The sequence below is a fragment of the Carya illinoinensis genome, chromosome 2 (assembly GCF_018687715.1).
Source record: "Carya illinoinensis cultivar Pawnee chromosome 2, C.illinoinensisPawnee_v1, whole genome shotgun sequence".
In the NCBI taxonomy this organism is placed as follows: Eukaryota; Viridiplantae; Streptophyta; class Magnoliopsida; order Fagales; family Juglandaceae; genus Carya; species Carya illinoinensis.
In genome coordinates, this window is record NC_056753.1 from 1,827,313 (window position 1) to 1,841,566 (window position 14,254).

At 38.0% G+C, this 14,254-nt stretch overlaps 1 long non-coding RNA gene across 2 annotated transcripts; it reads left to right on the forward strand.

The window, feature by feature from the left end:
- The first annotated feature begins 9,390 nt into the window (after nt 1–9,390).
- LOC122301954 lies at nt 9,391–12,497 on the forward strand. Of its 2 annotated transcripts, none has more exons than XR_006240230.1 (3): nt 9,391–9,750; nt 9,859–9,945; nt 12,288–12,497. It is a non-coding gene; the product is annotated as an uncharacterized LOC122301954 (long non-coding RNA). The 2 variants fall into 2 exon arrangements; XR_006240231.1 differs by having other exon boundaries at nt 9,868–9,945.
- Nucleotides 12,498–14,254: the final 1,757 nt, after the last annotated feature.

The following is a 14,254-nucleotide window of genomic DNA, read 5'->3' on the forward strand; positions in this document are numbered from 1 at the left end:
GTGAGGAGCCGGTAGGAAAGAATAACCCACGAGTAGGTGAACCTCGAAGATAGCGGATGATGCGTCGAATGGCAGCAAGATGGAGATGCCGAGAAGAAGACATAAACTGATTAACCTGATGAACAGCATAGGAGATATCAAGTCGAGTAGTGGTCAAGTAGATAAGACTCCCAACCAGGCGCCGATAGAGAGTAGGATCATTTAGAAGGTCCCCTTCATCTTTCCTGTATTTGACATTGACCTCCATAGGAGTATCAACAGAATAAGTGTCGTCCAAACCAGCCAAAGTGATAAGATCTTGAATATACTTATGCTGGTTCACGAAAATACCACTGGCCTGATGATGAACTTCCAATCCTAAGAAGTATGTGAGCTGGCCAAGATCTTTCATATGGAAAGTTGCATGTAACAGCTGCTGAAGCTTAGTAATCAAACCACAGTCAGTGCCAGTAATGATAATATCATCCACATAAACCAACAAAATGACTATACCCGACGCAGACGTGTGGAAGAAGAGAGAAGAATCATACTGACTCTGTGTAAAACTGAATGAAAGAATTGTACTGCGAAACTTCTCAAACCAAGCCCGGGGCGCCTGCTTGAGCCCATACAGAGAACGCCATAGCTTACAAACATCATGAGAAGAAGAAGTAGTCATACCAGAAGGGAGCTTCATGTAAATCTCCTCTTGGAGATCACCATGAAGAAAGGCGTTCTTCACATCCATTTGATGCAGTTGCCACGACTGTGAATCGGCAATAGCTAAGATGGTTCGAACCGTGGTCATTTTGGCAACAGGGGCAAATGTTTCCTCATAATCAACCCCATATTCTTGCTTGTTACCTAGAGCTACAAGGCGAACTTTGTACCGGTCCAAAGAGCCATCAGAGCGAAGTTTTATAAACCCATTTACTCCCAATAGGTTTGATTGTAGGAGGACAGAGAACAATATCCCAAGTGCTTGAAGTTCTATTCGCATTACATTTTGCCAACACTCATGTTCCATGGCCTGTTTGTAGCAAGAAGGAATGGAAATAGAGGATAAAGTAGCGACAAGAGAGACAGGAGAATATAAACCATACCAATCAGGGGGTCGAGAAGTACGAGTAGACCGACGAAGAGTGGTGGAAGCAGGAGCAGAAGCAAGAGCAGAAGCGGGATCAGGCGTCGGGTCATGATCGGGAGGGGGTGCTGAGGAAGTGGAATTAGACTCATGTCAACTACGTCTTCCATACACAAAATCAGGTTTAAACCTTTTCACAATTGTCGGGGAATCAGAAAAATTAGGCAAAAGAGATAAAGATGCAGATGGCGGCTCAAAATGAGATGGAAAGAAATATTGATTTTCAAAGAAAACCACATTCCTAGAAACCCTTATACGACGAGCATGAGGATCATAACAAACATAACCCTTTTAAGGGATAGCATAACCAAGAAAAGCACACTTAACAGACTGAGCAGTAAGTTTATGTCGTTCATGAGCAGGGAGATGCACAAAACACACGCAGCCAAATGTACGAAGATCAGAATATAAAGGAGAATGACCAAACAACTTAAAGAAAGGAGAAACATGATTTAACGTAGGAGATGGTAAGCGATTGATCAAATGAACTGAAGTAGAAAGCGCCTCACACCAAAATCGAGGAGGAATAGATGATTCAAGTAAAAGAGTTCTTACCACATCAAGGAGGTGACGATTTTTCCTCTCAGCAACACCGTTTTGTTGCGGTGTTGAAGGACAAGAACTTTGAGAGATGATACCTTTGCTTTGGAGAAAGGTTTGAAACTCATTAGACATGTATTCCTTAGCTCGGAGGAAGTAAACCCAAGTAAAACGACTAAAATCATCAATAAAAGTAACAAAATACTTATAATGCGCATGAGAAACAACAGGTGCAATCCCCCAAACATCACTATGAATAATATCGAAACATTGTAAGGCACGAGATGCATGAGAAGGGAAAGGTAGAACTTTACTTTTGCCAAGTTTGCATGTTGTACAATCAAAAGAAAGATCAAGAGGAGAACATGCTTTATTGCCCAATAAACCAGAATTAAATAAAGTACGTAAAACATCTGAGTTTGGGTGGCCTAGACATCTATGCCACATCTTATTTTCAAAACTAACAGTATTACATGCAAAGGAAAGTAAAGAAAAATTAGGGATAAATGGGGAAGGCGAAACATTGAGAGGAAAGAGTCGTCCCACTTTAGGCCCCTTCGCGATCATCTTCCTGGACACTTGATCCTGCACAACACAACCAGAACGAGAGAAATTGACATTATAATTATTATCAACTAATTGACCAACAGAAAGAATATTTGTGGAGAGAGCAGGAGACACAAAAATATCAGTGAAGGAAGAGGAAAGATCACCAACAGCACTGATAGGCAAAGAGCTGCCATCAGTGGTGTTAATTTTCAGATTTCCATCATAATTTCTGACATTAGAAAGGAGAACAATAGTATTGGTCATATGATTAGAAGCTCCGGAGTCAAAATACCAAGGTGTAGAAGAAACTTGATGATTACTTGAAAGCCCAAAAGCAGAAAAAGCAGAAATGATCATTTGTTGTACCATTTCAGGAGTGAGTGTGTTCGGGTTTGCTAAGGCTGTAGGAACAGGAATAGGAACAACCGGCGAGGCAGCAGGCAATGTAGCAGAACTAGAGGCACCAGTGGAGGCATGATAAGCAGTACCCTGCTTCCGTTCAGGTCGAATGGGACAAGCAGAGATGATATGACCTTGTTTCTTGCAGTAGTTACAAAACTTCTTGGGACAATCCCGAGCAATATGACCAAAAGCTTTACAACTAAAACACTGGAGAGCACGCATGTCTCTCCCCTTATGCCTCCCCTGTGCTGCATAAGCCACAGAAATAGGTACACTAGCAGGAGCCTGATGTGCCATAGAAGCTTGAGTGAGTAAACGCTGCTTCTCATTAAGAAGTTCACTCAAACAAGCATCCAAAGATGGGACAGGAGCACGATTCATCAGATTAGACCGTGCAATTTCAAAATCGGGCCGTAGTTTCATCAAGAATTGATCTCGTTTGCTGGTTGCATGCACTGCTTGGACAGCAGAGAGAGCTGCAGCGGGAACATTAGCATAAACAATGTCCGAATAGTCAGCCCAAAGAGTTTGAAAACCAGAAAAATATTCCTCAATTGAGAGACTTCCTTGTGTGAAATTAGCCATCTCATACTCCAATTAAAAACGCCTAGCAGAGTTGTCTTGATTATAAACCGTATTGAGATAATTACACATATCAGCAGCAGTTTTATAAGGCCTCAACCGAGCTAAGGATCCAAGTCATAACTCGAGCATCCTTAATTTTCCACTTAGACAAAGCCTCGACATCTTGAGGTGCAGGAGTACTCCCATCTATGACCCCACAACTCTTTTCCCATAACAAATAAACGAAATTGAAATTTCCATGCAGAGTAGTTCTTACTCGTTAATTTCACGGCAAACGATTCAAAAGACATTATGCCCGTAAATATGATAAAGTATAACAAAAAATAATACATGCCCACTCTTCCACTGACTGCCGACAGAAGCACCTACACATGCACACCAAAGCCGAAAGTCCAAATGATGGACAGACCACGCCGATTCACCAAGCCCACAAATAAGAAAGTGCCGAAATGCAAAAAACAAGGACTTGGAGCCGATAGCTTCCTGGGAACCAATAAAACATGGAACCTGAGTAATAAACGATAGTCGATAGCCTCAAGAAACAGAACTGGGAGTAATCCACTGATGCAGCAAGAAACGGCGCTGATAACCTTAAGAAGCACTCAGACAATGCCGAAAACACCAAGAAGAACAAGCCCCACTCAGAAAACGTCGATAATGCAAGAAAGGAAAAAAAAATTCGTGAAAGTCAGTCAACTATTAACCTTGCTCTTGATACCATGACAAAATACTCAGAAAACCAAGAGAAACCAAGAGCCCTTTTTTGAAAAATGATTATGTGAGAATAATCCCTTCATTGTCGTCATTCCATCTATACACAAAGGTACTTGCTATGCACGGAGTCTAACTTATTCCTAAAAATCAGCATCTATATATGGTAACATAATCTATACAGCTAATAGCTAATATTAATCTATATAACATCTAAAATTGTATACGGTAACAAAAACTTTGTTATAAAATGCACGTACGTCCTAGCTAGCTAGCTAGTTGCGAAGCCTGAAGTAGTACTGGAATTACCAGCTGGTAGAATTTTATGGTCAAATCGAGTGTGATGATCTTTATATAACCATCTAAAGTAGTTAAAATAAAATGTTATTGCCAGCCGCAAAAATTGAAAAAGGGCCGGTCGGTTTGATCAGATCCTTGAATCTATTCTGTAGTCATATTATATCTATCTGGCTACAATATTCCTGGGAAGTTGCATGCATGCGTGCTAATAAGCTGAGAATATATATAATCGATGCTCTGTAATCACCTGATCTAGTGGTAGAAGACAAAAGGGAATCTCTGCACATGAGAAAGTTGCAGAGACCAAATCCAATCCCAACCATGTGCATGCAGCCTGACTCCAGCCTGTATGGTGTACTAAATCTCGATCCTGAGGTATAACCTTTTTAAATGCAAATCGAACTGATCATCTTATAAGTTGGAACCAGTCGCTAATGATCATGAAAATAGTATATATAAATATGTGTGAGTGAAATATGCAAATGCATGATTGAGCCCATATAATAACTGTAATAAATTATAGAAATCCTATGGTGATTTTACTAAAAATTTAAGAGTATATATTACTCAAACTCCCGATGAATTGACACAATCATGTATTTAGTATTAAAGTTTGAACTAATGTGAGGAAAATTAATATTTCAATAACTAATTATTCTAATTTCAAACGAGGGTCATGAAGTGCATGCGATGGCTAATTCTTTGGAGGTTGAGTTTCGCGCGCAGCCTTCTTTGTATTATATATAGGCTGGAGATCCAAAACCTGATCAGGATTTAGGGCCCGGCCTGAATAATTAAAACGACTTTTGAGCTCTTCTAAACGACGCATGCATATATATATATATATATAACATTAATGTCGACAGTAACTACTGTGCATTAGACCACTAGCTAAACTTTATGTTGTAGTACTAGTACTACTGCACGTTAGAATTTACAAATACACCTTTAAATTAATCTAACATTAATTAATGTCACACCCCCCGGCCGACCAAATTAAAAACCACCACACACGTAAACTAAAAAAACCAAAAGAACAAAATATTCTCGCACTAAAGTCCACAGTTGATCAGGAATCTTCCCCAGCCTTGGGGATCCCGGATTCACTTTTTTTCTGTTGAGTCTTTATTTTGATTTACATATATTTTAAAGAGTTTGAGTTCTCCCAGCTCACATGCGGCGCTAGCATGCAGCTTTTTCCCTCCTTAAATACCGATGCTAGAGATGGCCTGGTTCTCACCATTAATCATCCATTGCTTCCTTCTAAGCATTTTATCAGCCACCTCCTACTCACACATATTCTTACACATTCATCTTTAAGCTTGAGTTCATCTGCATATATTTGATCTTTTAGGGTAATATAACTACGTACTAGTACTAATATATTTGATCTTTCGGCCCATTATTATAGCTAGCTGTCGATCATGGCCAATGCCAGTAGGACTAGTACTGCTACTCGCACTTGCTTATTTTTTCTAATGATAATTTTCTGTCATGAGCTTCTGTCCATTGAAGCTAGAAATGTGGAACCAAAGAAGAAGTACTTAAGGTGCGCAGGGTGCTCGCGTCCAGACACAAAAGGCATAGCATCAACACAGCCTAGAAAATTTGTTGCAAGCCCAAGCCATTTGCACCTGGACGGTACTGAAACTACTACCATTATTGGATTCGTTGAAGCTTTCCGACCCACGAGCCCAGGCCATAGTCCCGGAGTTGGTCATTCCATTCACAACTAGAAATAATATTAATTGGTTTGCATGATTTAGAGAGCGTGTGTACCTACTAATAATTGCATGCAGTATTGCATGTCACTCATTGATTTGCTCCATTTTGAATATTCCTCGTACGTACCTACTTAGATGTTTGATTAGACTGTGCCTTCTTATTTCCCGTCATGTACTAATTCTTATTGTTTCTGTGTTTTGTGGAGCTCGTTCTCTCATGTAATCTGGCTAGCTGCACGTGTGTTTATTTTTCTTTCTTGTACAAGTAAATCATGTATCTGTTTTGTATCTAAATTGTCTTCGTTTTCACAACACCAGGACGTTACTCAACTCATGCTTAATGCACTATAACGCTGACAAAACCATAACCTAGTTCGTACAAACCAAAACACAGAAAGCATGAGTACCATAAGCTCTCAGTGAGACGTACAAATTTACAATTCTCGACAACTTATTAATTAATCACAGATGATCAAAACGAGCCTTGATCATGTAAAAATTGGCTAATTAAACCCCGGCCTATACACAGGTCATCATAATTATCTTCATATATAGATATATATATAGTGCTATATATTGCTGATCAATAGAATGGAATCAATTAGGATATGTTTAACGGTTTGACTTTTGACTAGAATATTATGAAGTTCCATATTTTTATGGCCTCTAAATGTGAATGTTGTCAAGAGGATGATTGCAAATCTTTAAATAATTCGTTATTCTTAGGAGAGATTCCAACCTTTGTTTGGAAGTATTTTGAGGCGGCATTGGGTCTGAATCTTGTACCTACTAATACATGATAGCATGGTAAAATTCAACAATAGTTATCCAAGACTTAGGCAGTTTTGCAAATCAACGTTGCGATTGGCATTCTCCCTTCATTAATAAGATGGTTCATGTGGTTATATAGATGTAAAGCTAGAAAGGAGGGGGTTAGTCAAACTAGAGAGCAAGTGTGCTACAAGATCAAGAATCTTTTAGCTCAACTCATGAACACTAAAATGAATAAGCCCTTCACCAAACGCTCAGATGGGGTGATTTTACAACAACTTGATTTTAAGAATATGCTCATCCAAACAAAGTCTATGTAGATATTGAAGTGGATGCGCTCGGCTCAGGGATTTGCTAAACTTAATGTTGATGGCAGAAGCCTTGGCAATCCTAGTTAAAGTGGAGGTGGAGGGATCCTTCAAGATGAGAATGGTCATATGATGTTCACCTTTGTCTGGTTCTATGGTATTAATTCTAATAATTTTGCAAATATAAGAGCCCTGGTCGATAGTCTTAGTTTATGTGCAAAAATGAATATTAAGCACATAGAGGTTGAAACAGATTCTAAGCTAGTGGTTAATTGGTGGGAGACAAGTGGGCAAGTTTCTTGCATAGTCAGAGATGCTAGAAATAGGCTAGAGAGACTACTCATTCAAAAGTGATACATCTTTATCATTCTTTTAGGAAAATGAACCATGTTGCAGACAAATTAGCTAAATTGGACACTAGAGATATAGAGTTGTTATTCAATACTAGAGACAATCTTCCAAAAGTCATTAGGGAGGTATTCAAATGGATCAAGCAGGTTTACAAGTTATACGACATGATAACACAATGTCGAGTTTCAGCATGTTTTGTTATTACTTTTTCTTGCTTTGATTGCATGTTTTTTTTTTTTTTTTATGTTTTTTATTTGACACATGTTCTGTATATTATGGTTAGTGGTTTCTAATTTTAATTGTGTTATTATATTTCATTTTGATACCTAGTTTTGGATTTTAGAATTATTTGTAACCTAAGGTATTCAGCTGTAACCATGATTTTCCTCCACAATAAGTGAGGACATTTAATAAAATTGAAGTGCTGTCCTCTTTAAAGAAAAAAAAAATCAGTTAGGATATATCATGATCAACTTTTTGCATTAGAACTTAATTCCATGTAATACTAATTAACAAGTAAATTCTAGCTAGGAAATCCAAGACATAATTTTGTTAATGAAAAATCCAATTCAAAATCAATATATCTTATAAAAAAAATTACAAGGCTAATTAAAGATCTATGCAAGTTAAGGACTTCACAAAATAAATAGTTTACGTACATGTGATCATCATCAGGTCGATCAGAATCCAAAAGAAAGGGTTAGAACATAATTCATGCAGTCCACATGTATGATCCTACGGTGGGACGTTCTTGTCATGCCTAAGTATTTTGGAGTTACGTACCCCGAAATCATCACAAAAAAAGTTTTTTCCCAAGTTCTTAGGAAACTTGCATGCATACATCTTCGATATAGATCTTGCAAACGCATGTACTAGATATGCTGAACATGCATATATCTTGCAAACGCATGTCTACAATTTATACGTACATGACCTTTGAAGAAATTCATGGGCCTAACTCATCTCTTAAAACCAGTTCAAAGAGAGAGGTTTGCCCCAACCTTATAAACATGCCCAAGACCTTGTCCACAGGCAATGTGGGATTTATTTCTCAACACCCTCCCTCACGTGCAGGCCAGTATTTTTTCTGGTCCTTGTCACGGGGTAAGTAGTGTAGGCCCCATTGGTCCTGTGGCAGGCTCTGATACCATGAAGAAATTCATGGGCCTAACTCATCTCTTAAAACCAGTTCAAAGAGAGAGGTTTGTCCCAACCTTATAAACATGCCCAAGACCTTGTCCACAGGCAATGTGGGATTTATTTCTCAACAACCTTAACTAATAAGCCAGCCTTGACGCGCGACACTCAAACTAAAGAGCGAATTACTTCGATCTTTGGTGAATAAACTCTTTAATTATATAATTAGAATATCTTACAGAGATTTAAAAAATATATATTTTTTAATTAATCTTTTTTCAGTGCAAAACAATCATGCACAATTAACCCGGCTCCTTTAGAGATCGACCCGACACGAAGTAAACTATATTATATGCAATATCACACATCAATCGCATTAATACTTTGTAATATTTCTTTAAAAGAATGTACGTTAATAAACCATTTCTCATCACTCATGTGGAGGGCTTAAGGCAACCGAGTCCACTATTTCAATTTTCATGTCGGTCATAGTACTTTTACTAAAGTATATATCATGAGTAGCTAGTACAAACCCCAATGACATCCTCAAGTCGGGGAAACGTACGCTGACCTTTTGCTCTTTTGTTCCTTTAATTATTTAGAAATGCTTCGGGCAAGTGTCTCCTATAAGGAGCTGTTATCGAAGACGAATAGGGAATAGGAAACTACCACGTAAGGGCCTTTCAAGAAACCGTATTCGATGCATAGCAGGGGATCAACTCAACCCTCTCCTGAACTCAATCTCTCCTTCCTCCCAAACCCGATCTCTCCTACCTCCCCAACCCATCTCAGACGCAAGGCAACCACCCATCGAACCCTCAACCCCCACGCGACGTAACCACAAAAATCATAGCGTAGCATTTTTCTCTGCTACCTCCTTCACATTCAAGTTGCTTGACGCTCCATTATCAAACAGCGTCTCTCGTTGGTTACAGCCACAACGAATGACAGCTGCTAAGTTTTTCTATCCATAGCCCAGTCTTGCACCTCGTCTTTTAGCTTCACATCAACTCTCCCTCAGCAGCCGCCTTGCCTCACACGGAAATCACCAAGCCTCCCGTTCATTGCAAAATAGCTAGCAAATCACCATCACCCAGCCACCACTTGCAAGAGGTTTTACACCTCTGTTTTGATGATAAGAAACAGAGCAGCTTGTTCTCCTAGTTTCAGATATCATGTAGCCGCCACCAGCAACTGTATTGTGGTTCAACAATGCCATCTAGCCACTATGTCTTTTCCCCTCGATGGTGTAAGTCTATCTCGTTTTCCTTCACACTCTGCCAGCTCTTTTCATTTTTCACTGTGTCGGCTTACACACTCTCTCTCTCTCTCTCTCTCTCTCTCTCTCTCCCTCTAGGTTTCTCAGTCTTTGAGCCGCAACACCCACCGTCATTTCAACTAGCTAGGTATGAGTGCTCAGCCGCAAGGTGGTTTCTCTGTTTTGGTAAGTGGCCGCACAACTCTCTGGTTTTAGAAATAAGTTCGCCTTTTGGTTTGAAAGAGAGCAGAGAGAAAGAGAGATGGGGAGGGGGTCTCAATATTCAAAACTTCTGATCCCTTCTTGCGCACCTCTCATTAAACAATTCTGTTTAATGTATATGATACCCCATATTTACTATTTTAACTAAGTAAATTATTTTATTGATTAAGATTATGGGCTTTGTTTTATTAAATTTTAGATGATTTAAGTGGCATATTTTAAGACTTTTAATTGAGAATTTTAATTTAATGAGATTTCTTGTTATTAAATATTGTCCATTATTAAAATTGTTCTTTATTTTAAATTGTTTAATTGTTGGATTTATTTTATTTTATATTTATTTAGTCATAGTGTTAAAATAATTTTATTTAACTAGCCGTTTTGAAATTTATTTTCATTAGATCAATTTTTAGACCTAGATTGAAAAGACTGGACGTTATTTCTTTCCCTTTCTTTTTCTTTTTTTCTTTTTCTCTTTTATTTTTCTTCCTCTTTTTTGCTTTTTCTCTTTTATCTTTCTTTTTCTTCTTTATTTATATTTCTTTTTCCTCCCTTGGTTTCTTTCTTCCCGTACGCGAGCACTTCCTCTCCCTTTCTCTCCGTGCACTTCTAGGCCACCCTCGTGCGCTACCGTCTAGCAACACCACCCAACCCACAACCTCCCCCACCCTCCAGCGAGCTCACCCACTCCAGCCACCCTTCCCCACACACACACACACACACACACACACACACACACACACACACACACACACACACACACACACACACACACACACACACACACACTCTCTCTCTCTCTCTCTCTCTCTCTCTCTCTCTCTCTCTCTCTCTCGGCTGGCTGTGCGAAACTCATTCAGATTGGGTGTTTTTGTGCTGCCCATTGCCGCCACCACAGTTCTCATCTCCTTCCCCACCAGCCAGCGATCTCAACCTCTCATTTTTAGGCCCTCTTGCACAGCCAAACTCCTCCACACACAGCTTCAAGCCACGTGGTTTTAGTGTCCTAGTGTTGCCGTGGCACTATCTTGGGCCTCCATCTTCTCACCACCTTACCGGCAACCTTCCAGCTACCTAACCTACCCAACCTCAATCTCGATCCACCACCATTAAAGCCCCTCCATTTCATTTTTCGATTTGGGTATTTTAGTTTTCAGCCGTCACCCATGTCACCACCCACGGCCAACCATCACCACCAGTAGTTTCACCAATACCTCTAAGCAATTCCTTAACCATTCTAAGTCTTCGTTTGTCCCCTTGAAAATTGGGTATTTTGAGACCCACGGACTTGTCCGAATTTGCACTATTACATTGCTGTGCCGCCACCTCTAGCACCTCCGTGATCATTCAAAAATTATATTTTAGTACTGTAAGTAATTTTTTGAAAAGAAATTTGAAATTTAATTATATTGTTGCACTAACAACTTTTCTGCAGTTTGTTTGTTGTGCCAGACTTGGAGTCCGAGGAGTATGGGGGTTGGTTAGATTTGAGAATGATTTGTTTATTAAGATGAATTGTGCTTGCGTGTATTATGTCGTGTTTGGCATCATAATTTTTATTGCATTATGGCATGCATATTTATATGTTGTACATAAAAATTGAGTTTTCATGTGAGAAATGAATTTGGGTTGATTTGTGATAGGATTGAGAGAGAGGAAAAAGAGACTATAGGGATGGTGGTAAGTAGGGACGTGGTAGAGTCCTGCCTGTGATTCCCGCCTACGGTGCATGCGGTAGGGATGGTGGTAGTCTCGCCTATAGTGGGAGCTATAGGGATGATGGTAGTCCTGCTTGTGATTCTTGCATACGGTGCATGCGGAAAGGATGGTGGCAAGTAGAGATGATGGTAGAATCCCGCCTGTTATTTCAGCCTATAGTGCTCTAATAGATTGAAAGAGAGAAAAAATGAACTATATGGATGATGGTAAGCAAGGATAGCCTACGGTGCATGCCGTAGGGATGATGGTAGTCTCACCTGTGATTCCCGCCTACGGTGCATGCGGTAAGGATGGTGGTAGAGTCCCGCATATGATTCCCACCTACAATGTTAATTGGTTAATGGACCATTTTCTGAAAAAATTATGGATTTTATGATTGAGTCATTTTCTAGAAAAATGAAGAACGTTTTTTTTTTAGAAATGGTTTTGGGTCACATGTATGTTTCGTCATGTGCACACATGTTTGTTAGATGCATTAATATATTTTATCTCTTGAATTGTTTGGTTGATGACTTGTTGAGACTCATAATCTCACAGTATTCAATATCTTGTGGTATCGTTTCATGGTATCGTAAATTTTGATGCAGATAATGATGTAGAGTCTGAGGATGCGGCTCCACTAGGGGAGTGACATGTGGTCACTTTGGCTCGTGGGTTATGTAAATATTGATCTTTACTTTACTTTCACTGGATAACTCTATAATATTTTGAAATACTTTTATTTTAGTTTGTGTGTATTTAAGTTTATGGTACTTAGTTGGCTTACTATTAATCACCCGTTGCGATCTTATTTTACACATTTTTGCATGTTACACACACTGGGAGCACTTATCGTTGGGGGTGCGTAACTTAGATTGTCATTATTCTGAAGTCACGATTCCCTCATTTCCGTACGTGGGAGTCAGGGCGTCACAATGTATCCCTTATGTGGCAAGTTGCCATTGGTCTCCAATATATAAGGATTTTAGAAGACACCTGCAAGAAGTTATGTTGTAATTATTTCAAGGCTGGTAATTTGGATGTTGAAGACAGTCTCATCTTAACATTAAAAAATATGCATGCACTTAAATAGAAATGTTTTTTAATTTCAAATTATTAATTCTTTCATTTAATTATTATCTAATTAATAATTACAAATTTTTCAAACAAAATATAAAAAATAATTCAACTTTTTCAAATTCTAAAATAAAAATTATATTCTAATAATATTTAAATTTTATAATATTTTTATTCAACTTTTTTTAGTTTTGCTACTCATAAGCCCACAGACCCAATTTTTTTATTTTTTATTTATTTATTAATTCTTTTTTTAGATTCATTCTTCTTAAACTAATTAAATTTTTCTTCTAATTATCTATATACCAAACACTTGGTAAAAAAAAAAAAAATGTAGTATGTAATAAAAAAACGTAGTATGTAATGTTTGAGTTTATGTTTAAAATCTTTCCTTCACTATTATTCACAACTTTCTCATCTGGTCCAGATTAGTTACATAAAATTAAAAATTTTATTTCATTTCATTTCAACTTATCATTACAACATTTTTAAATATCTATATAAAATATAATAATAATTTAATTTTTTTAAATTTTAATATAAAATTAATATAAAAAAATTATATTATAATAATATTTTATTTATTATTATTTAAAATATCTCATCTGATAAATATAATAAAAAAAAACTATAACCTCGTCATCTAAACTAACGAGGCATCAACCTTGTCAGCATTAATGGTACAACTGAAAGCGAATAATTTTGCCTTACAGTACTCAGTGATAATGTTTACGGCCGGCCAGCTTGGAAGCCAAGTTGGAACTGCAAAAAAGTTAGAAAAGTCAGGTTTAAAAAAGAAAGACAATCAAATTTAAATGAATAGTGCTACGTACAACAATTGTGCGTAACCATTGCGCACCCAACGCTGAGGTGGCGTTGTCAGACGGTTTGTATTAAAAAAAAAAAAAAAAAAAAAATTGAGGGAAATCGAAATAGAAAGACATACCCGTACCGTACTGCTTTTCTGCTTTTCACTTCTGGTTCCTTCTTCTGCAAGCCGAATGCATTTTGGAGGTTGTTTTGAATTCTCGTTGACGCAGAACTGGTTGTTTCTGTGTTTTTTTTTTTTTTTTTTCCCTTCATCTCCCCCAAATCTCTTCCTCTACCTGTTGGCCGGTTTGCTCTACACCGACCAAGTCCTCTGCACACGACATTATCCTCTGCTTCATACGGTTTCAGGTAGTGTTTGCTGATTTCTAAGTGAGTAGATATTTGTGTATCAAGTATTTAAGGATATCTAGATTTATATTTTTTTTGTATCCAGCAATCCATTGAATGCATTTGCTTTTGTTTATACTAGATAAAGTCATTAACAGATATAACCGGACGTTGGACCCGACTTCATGAACGAATGGTTCTGAGGTAGTGTTTGTTTCCTACAATATATCTCTATTAAGTTGTCTTAGCCCGAAATAAATATATGTAAAATTTCGTGAAGTTTTAATGTCCATGAAATATTCTCAAAAATACATGTTCTGAATGTGATTTAAATAAGGAA